Here is a 14,548-nt window from a genome sequence, read left to right on the forward strand (position 1 = left end):
ACTTCTCACTCTATACAAATCCAAGCAACTGACACGCAGGTAAACAGACTTCAGCTATGAAAACTGTGCACCGGTGAGGGATGTGACAGCAGACTGCTTGCTCTTTGCTGCTTATCAACACATTTAAAGGACATAAGACGCTGATGGAGAGGTCAGAAGCGATTTAAGGTGGGACGGATCTACAAGTTTTTTTGTAGGCTCTGGTAATTCCAGTGTTAAACAAGCCACAGTGTGTACCCTGTACACACTGGGTACCTATTCAGTGCTTCACTACTTTGGCTCAGCTCATTCAGGAAACACAGGTGCCCTCTTTCCCAACAGACAAACACAAACCCCGAAAAATGTACTTTAATTCCCTGCAACAACATCTGGGCCACTCATTTAACCAACTGATGTTCTCGGTCTTAGTAGAGCAGAATTTCAAAAAAAGCTCTTTTCCTAACCTCTTTCTTTAGCACTTTAAATACATTATACCATGATGGCAGCCGACCTTTTACATTATCATTTGTCCTGATCTGGAGTGTAATAATTAGCTCTGGTATAGTTTTTCCAGGAACTTTTCTAAACACCCGAAGAGGACATTTCTACATTTATACTAAAGTGACAACAAGGATTTTCTTTATTATTGTTGTAATCCTGCATGTTAAAAATTCTTGTGTATCTTCTGTTTTAGTAGGTTGGGCATAGAAGTGCCCTTCAACCACCCCAGAAATATTATTTTCATCCAACACCACAGAAGCTAAAAGCATTTGGAGACACATGCCCATTTTAATGATCCTGAAGAACATGTACTTTCTGCTCTTTAATAGTGCTGCACACCTCTCTCTCCTTGCCTGATCTGAAATCTTGTTCTGCACTCTCTTATGGTTTACACCATTTACCTAAAGGTTAAGTGAACAAGCTGTTTTTGCTCTCTGTTTCAGTGCAATCAATTAGTACTTCTTCAACTTTCAAGACATCAATTTTGAATTCCTTAAAAATTATTATTTTCTTAGAAGGCTATTTCTATGAAACCAAACACTTAAAATGTATGACACTACAATTACAGTGGTATCTACCACAGAATAAATTATTACATGTCTAAATATTTCTGGCTTTGATAGAGTAATATATATTTATATAGCTGTTTCAGTTTCAATTTTCATATATAGTGGAACCTCGGGTCACGACCGTAATTCATTCCAAAACTCTGGTCGTAACATGATTTGGTTGTGACCAGAAGTAATTTCCCTCATAGGACTGTATATAAATACAATTAATCTGTTCCAGACCATACAAACTGTATGTAAATACAGTAATCCCTCATTGATCGCGGGGGTTGCGTAGGTGAAAATCCGCGAAGTAGAAACCATATGTTTGTATGGTTATTTTTATATATTTTAAGCCCTTATAAACTCTCCCACACTGTTAACATTATTAGAGCCCCCTAGACATGAAATAACACCCTTTAGTCAAAAGTTTAAACTGTGCTCCATGACAAGACAGAGATGACAGTACTTTCTCACAATTAAAAGAATGCAAACATATCTTCCTCTTCAAAGGAATGTGTGCCAGGAGCAGAGAATGTCAGGGGGAGTCAGAGAGAGAGCGAGAGAAAAGCAAACAATCAAAAAATCAATACGTGCTGTTGGGCTTTTAAATATGCGCACCGTGATAAAGCGGCCGCAAAGAAGGGAGCAATGTGAAGGTAGTCTTTCAGCATTTTTTAGAGTAGCGTCCATATCTTCTAGGCAAACAGCCTCTGTGCAAACAGCCCCTCTGCTCACACCCCCTCCATCAGGAGCAGAGAATGTCAGAGAGAGAGTGAGAGAAAAGCAAACAATCAAGCACCGCGCGGGAAGCATATCGTATATCATTGAGGAGTTTATTTGATATGTAATACATGCTCTGATTGGGTAGCTTCTAAGCCATCCGCCAATAGCGTCCCTTGTATAAAATCAACTGGGCAAACAAACTGAGGAGGCATGTACCATAAATTAAAAGACCCGTTGTCCACAGAAATCCACGAACCAGCGAAAAATCCGTGATATATATTTAGATATGCTTACATTTAAAATCCGCAATGGAGTGAAGCCGCGAAAGTCGAAGCGCGATATAGCGAGGGATCACTATATATTTTTTTTAAGATTTTTAAGCACAAAAATAGTTTATTACACCATAGAATGCACAGCACAATAGTAAACTAAATGTAAAAACATTGAATAATACTGAGAAAACCTTGAACAGAGAAAAGTAACATTGCAAGAATTCACGTTATAGTCTTACGAACCGCTCGCTGTAAACACTTTTTTTTAATGAGTGTTAAGCACAGGGAAAAAAATGAACATTTGAAAAATCCGTAATTTAATAAACAACAAAGAAAAGTAACATTGCAACAATACACGCTACGAACCGATCGCTGTAAGCAGAAGTGAAGTGGAGGTTAAAATCCAATAGAAAATAGTCTTCATTAAATACAACAAGGTTAAAACCATGCTCAAACCAGTCTCTTTAAAAACAAGCCCAGTGCATTCTTTTAACTGCCTTCTCGGCCTTACGCAGCCAGCCCTCTCTCTCGCTCGCTCGCTCTCTCTCTCTCTCGCTCGCTGCACAGGGAACGCACAGGGAGAGACTAAACACGTGCAGAAATCATTGGTTCATACGAATCCGAAGGGAAACTGGCTTATTCGTCATCCGAGTGTGTGGTCGTGAAGAGATGCAAAAGTTTGGCGAACTTCTTGGTCATAACCCAGTTTGTATGTGGTCCGAGACGTTCGTGACCTAAGGTTCTACTGTACTTCAATGGCTCTTTTTCCACATTGGGACCACCTCTGACTACAATCAAATACATTTTCACATGCGTGAAAGCTTTCAGTTTCCTCTTGAATCATACTTCTCTACACATCTATTTATGTCTCACATTAAAATATCCTGTGCCACTAAGTCATCTGCTTCAATTGAATTGCATCTGTAAGGAGTTCCCAGATTTGTTGAACTGTTTTTCATCATGCCTGTGTGGGCTGAATGTTAAGATTTCTTTTAATTTCGCTCAGTTAGTATCTCTCTCTCTCCCTCTCTCTCTGCTACTACAAACTATATAATATTTGAGAGTGTCTGTTCTGCTCAGATTATTCTTATATCATGCAATTCCAACTGATTTTAAGTTCATGATTTTAGGGGAAATACAACAAGTCCACCCACAGTAAACTGTTCTTCCACGGCTAAAAGGTTAACAGGGTCAAAGTGTGAGAGATGTCAAACATTGCCATACAACATGGAGAATGGAAAGGACATAAACAGCTGTACTCAGTACTCAATAATTTGTGCAATTTTACAGATTAATGCAATTTGCTTTAGCGACATCTTTGAGAATGTCAGATCTGCACATATTATTTTTATATGATGCAATTCCCATTGGTAAACTCAAAAGGGGGAGACTGAAATTGTTTTTAATCTTGACTAGACACCAACATAGACAATTTGGAACTTGAGTTATACAGTTAAATTTCCTAGGTATAATTATTATCTTAATTGAACCATTTATTTATATTAGGCCTGTGAAAGTTAACATGTTAATTTTTAAGATTAATGTGGCCTGTTTAACACATTAAAAGATATTGTTGCATCCAAAGCCAGCAATGAGCCTCAGGCAGTGCTTTAAACAGGGTGGCACAATACTGTAATACTGCAACTATCAGGCTAAAGATGCCAAGGGCCATGTGGCTAAACAGCTGCTGAGCACGGTGATATCAGAAGGCGTAGTGCATATAAAAATAAACGTCAGAGTGGAAGGAGGAAGTCCCAGGAAAAATAATGGAAGGAGCACAAGAGACAGGTTTGATAGTGACAGATGCTGGAACGGAAGTGCTTTTGCTCAGCATTGGTGATGGAGTGCAGGAGTCACACAGGATGGCTGCGACACGGGTGAGGATGAGAAGGAACGGTGTGGGATGCACAAACCGCACAAAGTAAACAAGTGAGTAGAGGGGAGTGAGAGTGAAACAATGGCGTGCGTCTGGGCCAGAACACTGAAGCGGAAGACAGTATAGAAAGGTTAGAGAAGTGATCACAGAGCTGCTTTTATGTTGGTTTCTACAGGTAGTCCCATCCACGTCAGACAAGTTTCAGCTACCTGAAGAGTGTGTATCTCTCTAAGGTCAGGACCCAGGGGCACAACACAGTTATTCCCATGGAGCACCAGTTGAAAAACACTTTTTTAGAGTATAATTATCAAGTTGTTGATGGTAATGAGCAACAGAGGAAGGTCTTTGCGTAGTTTTAATGTATGCTAATTTAAGAGAAGCTTATTCTTTCAATTAAATCAATCTACAGCAGTGCACTCAAAGTCAACAGTCATTTTGATCATTTAATTTTTACTTTGACACTTTACTTATATATATAATGATCATGTAAAAGAAAGTGACACAGAATAAGCATCAGCCATTTTTTAATAAAATACTAATGTTTACAGTATATATCAATCACAGCAAAACGTTTCCTACTATAGTAGGTTGGGAAGGATCAATGCTACATGTGACAGCAGGAAAAATATCTGGACCTGCCCATGTAGCAAGGGATCACAGTTCTACATTTATAAAACAATTTTTTAGCAGCATCTCTGCTAAATTACCAAAAAAAAAAAAAACTTTTTAGCAATGTTAAGAGCGCAGAGAGTGGCACTGTGATGAAAGCTTTACCATAAGTTCCAAGTGAATACCTTACTGCAGAAGACCATGAAAAATGTAGTGTGCACATCTGTACAACTTTTCACTGGTTAGTTTATTCAGTGATTATATTACTAATGCTGTCAACACTGATGTTGTGACAGTTTTACCATTTTAATTACTTGTGCTGATGGCATGCCAAAACTGTAATGTTGCATTGCTGTTACCAAGCTTTGCTGATCTGAATGTATTGTATTATTTAAGCAAATATATGATTTATTCAGGATCTTTCCATTTGATGCTTGGCTTGATGCTATTAATTCTGGTTTCTTTTCTTTTCCTTTCTTTCTTCATTTATTTATTTAGTATTCACTGTACATTGTTGTAAATAAGTTTTACACTTGCTGCTAATGCATCTGCGGCAGGAAAACAGCTTAGAGTGGAAACATTGATCACTTGTCAGATCACAACAATAGGAGAGCTTTCAGGAAAGTGAACACCAGAAAGGCAGTAGGTCTAAATGGCCTTCTAGGATATATTTTTTATGAACTGTGCCAGTCAGCTTACACTGGTTTTCATGGCAATATTTAGGCTGTCCTTAACCCAGTCTTTTGTACCAACATACCTTAAAAGATCCATGATTGTCCCTGTGCCTAAAAAAGCAAATCCAACCCATCTAAATAACTATCACCCCATCGCACTAACCCTAACCCTAACTGCAGTATTTTGAGAAGCTAGTCAAAAATTACATATGCTCTTCTTTGCTAAAAGTACTACATCCATTGTTATATCACTCCAGTAGATCAACAGAGGAAGTTATCACCTTGATTCCTCATTTAGTACTTACCCACTGCGACAATAAATTATTGTAAATTAATTAAAGTAATTAGTAAATTATATGTAAATGCTATTTGTAGACTGTAGTTCTGCATTTAACACAATAAAACCCTCTAAGATCATCACCAAGCTCAGGGAGATGTATCTGACCACTTGTGTTTCTGGGTTTTTAAGTCACTGACAGGCAGACCCCAGGTGGTTCAAATGAGTGGCCTCACTTTATCATCCCTCACTCTCATCACAGGTTCCCCACAGGGCTGTGTTGTGAGTTCACTGCTGTCCTCCCTCTACACATATGACTGTATGTTTGAACATGACTTTGACTTAATTGTCAAGTCTTCTGATGACAGAGTTGCAGTAGGCCTGATATTTAACAACATCAAGCAGGCTTACCTGGATGAAATGGAAACTCTGTCACACTCGTGACAGAACAACAGTCTTCTCCAGAATGTCAGAAAGACAAATGAGTTGATTCTGGACTCTTAAGAAGAAAACCAAAGAGGTACCACCACCCTTTCAGTATTAATAACACTAAGATGGAATGGGTGGACAGTTTCAGACACTTCGATGTCCAAATCCCAGAGGACCTGACCTGATCCAAACATCAACACCTTGGTGAGGAACAACACAGTAATGTCTTTAGCACCTCAGACACCTCAGAAATTTCAGCCTGCCCTCCCATTTACTAAATAACTCAGCCACCATTGAACATATCTGCACAGAAAATCTGAATGTCTGGTGTGGGAACAGCACGCAAAGCTCTGCAGAGAGTTGTATGGGTATGTGCTCCATAACTTCCTAGACATCTGCACCAAGCAATGTCAGACCAAGGCAAAGAAAATGATTAGTGATAACAGCCATCCCAACAACAGCCTATTCTTTGTGTTGTGGCCAAGAATGTACTGTACCACTTCCTGAAAAGCATTTCAGAAGGACTAAGGAGAATCTTTTTTCCACAGTCTATCAGCATCTTGAATGAGGAAAGTGCCTAGAATTATGTGATACCTTACTGTTAACTCTCATACATTAAGTTATTTATTTAGTTAATATTATTTGTTACATATTTTATATTTATATTGTTATGCATATTATTGCATTCATTTAACATAGAGATGTTTTATTGATATTATAAGTCATGTGTTATTTTTATTCTCCTTTATATTCCTCACTAGCCACCCCACGCGGCTCTACTGGCATACTAGTGAAATAAGACAGAGACGAGGGCTCTGCCTGGCTCCCTACCCCTGACATCACGCTTCCCCCGCGCAAGAAGGGGGGACAATGATTCATAGCCTTATGAGAGAAGTCGCAAAACCAACCAGAATATTCAAGCAAATTATAGAAAAATACCTGATCTAAATCCATTAAGTAGTTCTCTCGTGAAAAGTGGTCAGACATACAGACAGAGAGACACTGGATTATATATATATACTAGCAGAATACCCGCACTTCGCAGCAGAGAAGTAGTGTGTTAAAGAAGTTATGAAAAATTAAAAGGAAAAATTTTAAAAATAACGTAACATGATTGTTAATGTAATTGTTTTGTCATTGATATGAGTGTTGTTGTCATATCTATATATCTATATATATATATATATATATATCATCATCTCCCCTCCCATTTACCTCATTTCGCTCTGAGCTGCGCTCCGCAGCTAACGCAGTGTTACAACTTTGTGACGCTGCCACCAAATACTCACAGAAAAATCCACAAGTTAATACACACGCTGTGTCTAGAGTTTCTCCACAATGAATCCTCCAGGCACTACTTACAAAAGGTTACATTGACAATCGTGTTGTTTTTAAAATGTTTCCTTTTCTTAGCACAAGCACAGCTGAGAAGCTTTGATGCATGTGCTCCATAACGCGTTAAAGAATCACACATTTAATCACAAGCAAAGGGGAACTTCTGTCAATGCATGATTTCCTGGTACACCGATTACATTGATCACGCTTCCCGATTCATTTTACCCTCGCACCCTCTTGGTTTGAGAAGAAGTATGAAAAATATGAGGTTAACACAGAAAAACAGATCACCAATTGAAGCTTTATGAATAATCGATTCGCCATCAATTATTGTTTTGGTAAAGCCATACTCGGTGTAATCCTCCATCCATTTTATAATTTTTCCGCCACTAGCCATGATTAAATGAGCGGTAAAAAAGTAAGAGCGAAGCGAGGGTGATTTATTCAGGAAGGCAGGCGACAGCTCAATAGCTCAAATTTGGATATAAGTAGCTTCTATTTAGTCGCCAGAAATATCTTTGTTAGGAATGGAAGTTGAATTTAGTCTTTAAATTTCTATGGTAAAGAAAAAGTTATGCAATGATGACTACATTTAACTATATAAAGTCAAAACTTGTATATATTAAGTCATTCGCGAATATATAAAGTCAAAACTTGATTATATAAAGTCACTGTCGGAATAAATAAAGTCAAAACTTTAATATATAAAGTCAGCGTTGGTATATATAAAGTCAGTACTTGTTTCTGAATATATAAAGTCAAAACTTGAATATATAAAGTCAGCGCTGGAATATATAAAGCCAAAACTTGAATATATAAAGTCATTCCCAAATATATAAAGTCAAAACCTGAGTATATAAAGACGGCGTTGGAATATTTCGGAATATATAAAATAAGCGCTGGAATATATATATATATATATATATATATATATATATATATAATATATATGCCAGCAACACTCATGACAATGACAAAACAATTACATTGTCAATCATGTTACGTTATTATTAAAATGTTTCCTTTTCTTTTTACTTCTCCTAACTAAAAACCATCATTTAAAAACTGCATTTTGTGTTTACTTGTGTTATATTTGACTAATGGTTAAATGTGTTTGATGATCAGAAACATTTTGTGTGACAAACATGCAAAAGTATAAGAAATCAGGAAGGGGGCAAATAGTTTTTCACACCACTGTATATAGCAAAATACTCGCGCTTCGCAGTGGCAAAGTACTGCCTTAAAAGTTTTATTAAAAAGAAAATTAAACCTTTTTAAACTGAGGGAAAATATACCAATAATTATTTGTTAAGGATCTCTTTGTATACCACATTGTGAGTTCGGCCCTCCGGTTGTAATATGACCAAGCTGTGCGCTGAGCTTACTCTTAAGCATGCAAGTACAGTTGGCCATGTGAACAGTAATCTTGTTTCAAATCTCACAGCTTGGATTGCTGCTGTCATAATCGGTTTGAGTTTCATAGTTTGTTTCAATTATGACAGTATTTGTAGGACTTGTGTTGAAGTGACATTTGGCATCTGTCAAGCGTTGTAAGTATACAACCAGTTTCATCAATAAATTCACATCCAGCTTTTGAGAGTTTAAACATTCATAAACATCAAAGTGTCCACTACTGAAATCGTCACCTGTAAATCTAAGATGTTTAAGAGGCATTGGCGGTTGTCGAAAGGTGTAAAATATTTGGCCATTTCGGTACACTTGAAAGTGACAACCGAACAATTCAGCGGCAGCCATCATCTCACATGCAGATGCATAGGTGAAGGGCTTAAGCATTTCACTCTTATGGTGCTCCTGTGTAGTATAATTATCTCCTGCACCGTCATCAGTCCACACCTTGAACCTGTCCCCGTCATTTAATACATAAGACACAATGTTTCTCCAGATATCAAGAGTGAGCCTGATATGGCCGTGCAATATGTAACAAAGAGAATGGAAAAGATAGGTGCCATCTCCGGGCATGGAAACCACTCGGTAAGTGACAGTTCTTTGATCGATGGTGATCACCTCGATAGACATGTTAATGCGGGTACGGTTGGAATGATAAAGGAAATGGGTACCTGAACAATGTAAAGTAAGTCTAAAATACCTACACAATAACTATAATCGTAATAAATGAACAATAAAACAGCGGAGAAGCCGTGGATTAAATAAAAGGCTGTAGTTATCAGCAGGGAGACATGAATCCCATGGCGAAGCAAGGAAAGGAATGTAGAAACTGGAGCGACTGACGGCCTTATATAGGCAGGCAGCCAACAATGAGGCGTTGGGGGACCCAATGTCGCCTCACACGGTGACTGAGCTGCAGGCTATGGACGTATATATGTACGTAAGTAGGATTCAGTTGGCATTGGGAACCCGCGTACCAAATTTCTTGAAGATGGGCCCATAAGTAACAAAGACTGTTGAAAAGTTCAATATGGCGGCCGACAGTGGCATCATACCACCGAAATAAGTACCAAATTTCAGCCTTCTACCTACACAGGAATTTGGAGAATTAGTGACGTTGGAAAGTTCAATATGGCGGCTGACAGTGGCATCATACCACCGAAATAAGTACGTACATTGGTTTCGGTTAGTGCAGGGAAGTCGCCTACCAAATTTCGGGAAGATGGGGCCATAAATAAGAAAGTTTAACATGGCGGACGTTGTTGACTGTTATGACCGTTACACGTAGAATTTCGAAATGAATCCTGCTTAACTTTTGTAAGTAAGCTGTAAGGAATGAGCCTGCCAAATTTCAGCCTTTTACCTACACGGGAAGTTGGAGAATTAGTGACGTTGGAAAGTTCAATATGGCGGCCGAGAGTGGTGTCATACCACCGAAATAAGTATGTACATTGGTTTCGGTTAGCACAGGGAAGCCGCCTACCAAATTTCGTGAAGATGTGGCCATGAATAACAAAGTTCAACATGGCGGACGTTGTTGACAGTTATGACCGTTATGCATAGAATTTCGAAATGAAACCTGCTTAACTTTTGTAAGTAGGCTGTAAGGAATGAGCCTGCCAAATTTCAGCCTTCTACCTACACGGGAAGTTGGAGAATTAGTGACGTTTGGAAAATTCAATATGGCGGCCGACAGTGGCGTCATGCCACCGAAATAAGTACGTACATCGGTTTTAATTAGCGCAGGGAAGCCACCTACCAAATTTTGTGAAGATGGGGTCAGCCTTCTACCTACACGGGAAGTTGGAGAATTAGTGATGAGTCAGTGATTGAGTGAGTCGGTGAGGGCTTTGCCTTTTATTAGTATATATATATATATATATATATATATATACTAATAAAAGGTAAAGCCCTCACTGACTGACTGACTGACTGACTCACTCACTCACTCACTGACTCATCACTAATTCTCCAACTTCCCGTGTAGGTGGAAGGCTGAAATTTGGCAGGCTCATTCCTTACAACTTACTTACAAAAGTTACAACAAAAGTTGTAAGTTGTAAAAGGCTGGTTTCATTTTGAAATTCTACTCGTAACGGTCATAACTGGAACCTACTTTCGTCCATATATGAGGCTATAACCAGCAGCTCGGTCCCCGTGTGAGGCGGAGTTGTGCCTGCCCATAAAAGGCCGTCCGTCGGCAGCTATCTAATAGACATGCTGCTGAAAAATATTTGCGGGTGAAGGACTGTGCTTATGCAAACGAAGATGAGATGGTCAGGCACAAACGCAGCGAAAGTGCAAGAGAAACTTTTAAGTGTCGGGTCTTGGCTAACATTAAATAAAGCCGTGGACTTCGCAAGTTTGCACGACATAGCACAAGTACAGCTGAGAACCTTCGATGCATGTACTCCGAGCGGCTCACATGAACTGACTTTGCAGGTCTAGGAAAGGTAAACCCGTGCATGCAGTGTGTGATGTAACAACCCTCTGACGCTGAACAAGCCTTTTGTACAAAAATCAATAGAAAAGCAAAGTGTAAAGCTTAAGTTTAAATTACGTTCATCGACACGCTGCCACTAAATATTCGCTGGCAAATACACAACTTAATACCGGGAATGCCTGTTAAACATCTTAGATTCACGAGTACTGATTTGGGTAGTGATCACTTTGATGAATAAAACATGTTCAAAAAACGCATTACACAATTGAGAAGGCAGCAAAAGAATATGAAGCGAGTGATGCATACAAGCATATTCATAAGTGCAGCTACTGCAGAAACAAAGCATGGTGTAAACCTTAAGGTTAAATTAAGTTCATAGACAGGATGCCGCTGGCGTTTGACATGACTACGACGAATACGATATTCGCGAGATACAAGTTTAATGAGAAGACGCAGGGTATAAACAAACTATTGATCACTTTGTAGCAGAGTTAAAATTGCTGTAATGGAGTTAAAATTGCTGGTGAAGGGCTGTGCTTATGCAAACTAATAGGAAAGCAGGGTGTAAAGCTTAACTTTAAATTAGGTTCATAGACACGCTGCCGCTTGCATTTGTCATGCCTAAGACGAATACGATATTCGAGAGATAGACCGCACTAGATAGCACAAGCACAGCTGAGAAGCTTCGATGCATGTACTCCGAACGGCTCAAGTGAACTCACTTTGTTCTTAGTTTAACTACTGTGAAATTAACAACAACAACAACATTTATTTATATAGCACATTTCATACAAAAAAATGTAGCTCAAAGTGCTTTACATAATGAAGAATAGAAGAATAAAAGACACAGTAAGAAAAGAAAATAAGTCAATATTAATTAACATAGAATAAGAGGTCCGATGGCCAGGGTGGACAAAAAAAAAAATACTCCAGATGGCTGTAGAACAAAATAAAATCTTTAGGGATTCCAGACCATCAGACTGCCCAGTCCCCACTGGGCGTTCTACCTAACATAAATGAAACAGTCCTCTTTGTATTTAGGGTTCTCACGGAAGGACTTGATGATGATGGTCACGTAGACTTCTGGCTTTTAGTCCATCAATGTTGGAGCATCATGATGCTTTGAGTTGGTGGTGGTTGAGTCGCAGGCCGCCACCGCAAAGAAACCGGAAAAAGAAACAGAAGAGAGAGTAGGGGTCAGTATGGATTTTAGAGCCACCATGAATAGGTTTTATGATGAATTGAACATACAGAGTATCAGGATTAAGTTAAAGTGAAGTTATGATTAGGCCATGTTAAATTAATGTGTTTTCAGCAGTGCTTTAAAGTGCTCTACTGTATTAGCCTGGTGAATTCCTTTTGGCAGGCTATTCCAGATAGGTGCATAACAGCAGAAGGCGCCTCACCACTTCTTTTAAGTTTTGCTTTTGGAATTGTAAGGAGACACTCCTTTGAGGATCTAAGGTTACGATTTGGAATATAAGGTGTCAGACATGCCGATATATAAGATGGAGCGAGATTATTTAAGGCTTTATAAACCATAAGCAGAATTTTAAAGTCAATTCTGGAAAACACAGGTAACCAGTGTAGTGACATCAAAACTGGAGAAATGTGCTCGGATTTTCCTTTCCTAGTTAGGATTCTAGCAGCTGCATTCTGCACTCATTGCAAATGATTTATGTCTTTTTTGGGTAGTCCTGAGAGTAGTGCGTTACAGTAATCTAAGCGACTGAAAACAAAAGCGTGAATTAATTTCTCAGCATCTTTCAATGATATAAGACGTCTAACTTTTGCTATGTTTCTTAAGTGAAAAAATGCTGTCCTAGTGGTCTGATGAATATGCGATTTAAAATTCAGGTTACAATCAACAGTTACCCCTAAGTTTTTTACTTCCGTCTTAACTTTTAATCCTAATGCATCAAGTTTATTTCTGATAACCTCATTGAATCCATTATTGCCAATCAGTAAAATTTCAGTTTTCTCTTTAATTAGCTTGAGAAAATTACTGTTCATCCATTCAGAAATACACGTAAGACATTGTGTTAGTGAATCGAGAGAGTCGGTGTCTTTGAGTTGTGATTACTACAACTAACAAAGAATTTTCTCCCTGCCAGGTAGGATTCAAACCAATTTAAGACACTGCCAGAGAGGCCCATCCATTGAGTAAGGCGATTTCTAAGAATGTTGTGATCAATGGCGTCAAATGTGGCGCTCAGATCGAGTATGATGAGAACAGATAAATGGCCTCTGTCTGCATTTACCCGCAAGTCATTTACTGCTTTAACGAGTGCAGTTTCTGTGCTGTGATTTGTTCTAAAACCTGACTGAAATTTATCAAGAATAGCATGTTTATTGAGGTGGTCATTTAACTGCATAATGACTGCCTTCTCTAGAATTTTACTTAAGAAGGTCAGGTTAGAAATGGGTCTGAAATTTTCAAAAGCAGAGGGGTCAAGATTATTTTTCTTGAGTAGGGGTTTAACTACAGCAGTTTTAAGACAGTCTAGGAAGACCCCCTTATTTAATGACGAATTTACTATGTCAAGAATATTATCAATTAGCACGCCTGATACTTCCTTGAAAAACCTTGTTGGTATTGGGTCAAGGACGCAGGTGGAGTGTTTCAGTTGAGAGATTATTCTATGTATATCAGGTAAATCTATCCAGGTGAAAGAATTTAATTTGTTTATAACGGAGTACTGGGGCTTAGGAGTTTCCGCAGTGTTGGGGAGATGTATTATGTTATTTTTAATATCATTAATTTTTTGATTGAAAAATACAGCAATTTTCTCACAGGTTTCACCTGAAGTATTTTGGGGGCATTCCTTTGTGTTACCTGGGTTTAACAGACGATCAATTGTAGAAAATAAGACTCTGGGATTACTAGCATTGTTATTTATAATCTTAGAGAAATAGCAGTGCCTCTCAAGACAGACTGTGTTATTGTATTCTGTGATTTTAACCTTCAATATCTCATAATGGATAATTAGTTTAGTTTTTCTCTATTTACGCTCAGTTCTACAACATGTTCTTTTTAAATCAGACACTCTTTGGGTCTTCCATGGAATAACAATGCTAGAAGATTTGCAACTATGTCAACAGCAGCTCTTACTTTAGAATAAAAATTTTCCACCTTACTATTTACATTATCCTCGCTATTATAGTTGGCACTATAAACGGACTGATTGCTTAGAATGTTTGTAAGTTTTAAAGCTGCTGATGAGTCAAAGGAGCATTTTTTAACAATATGCTTCTCATGAATGTTTTTTAACATTATTTCTATATTAAATAGTAGAAGAAAATGGTCTGATAGACCAATATCAATGATCTGCTTCATATCAACTTTTAGTCCTTTGGTAATTACTAAGTCTAACGTATGACCTGCTTTATGTGTAGGTTGATTAACGAACTGTCTCAAATCAAAAGAGTCCAAGAGGTTCATGAATTCCTTTACTTTTAGGTCACACTGATT

At 38.2% G+C, this 14,548-nt stretch overlaps 1 protein-coding gene across 3 annotated transcripts in view; it reads left to right on the forward strand.

Annotated features, from left to right (window-relative positions):
- phf24 (PHD finger protein 24) overlaps nucleotides 1-14,548 on the forward strand; it is a 333,884-nt gene that overhangs the window by 276,376 nt on the left and 42,960 nt on the right. The gene's annotated exons all lie outside the window — the stretch shown is intronic.

This window comes from Polypterus senegalus, chromosome 7, assembly GCF_016835505.1.
Source record: "Polypterus senegalus isolate Bchr_013 chromosome 7, ASM1683550v1, whole genome shotgun sequence".
NCBI classification, from domain to species: Eukaryota; Metazoa; Chordata; class Cladistia; order Polypteriformes; family Polypteridae; genus Polypterus; species Polypterus senegalus.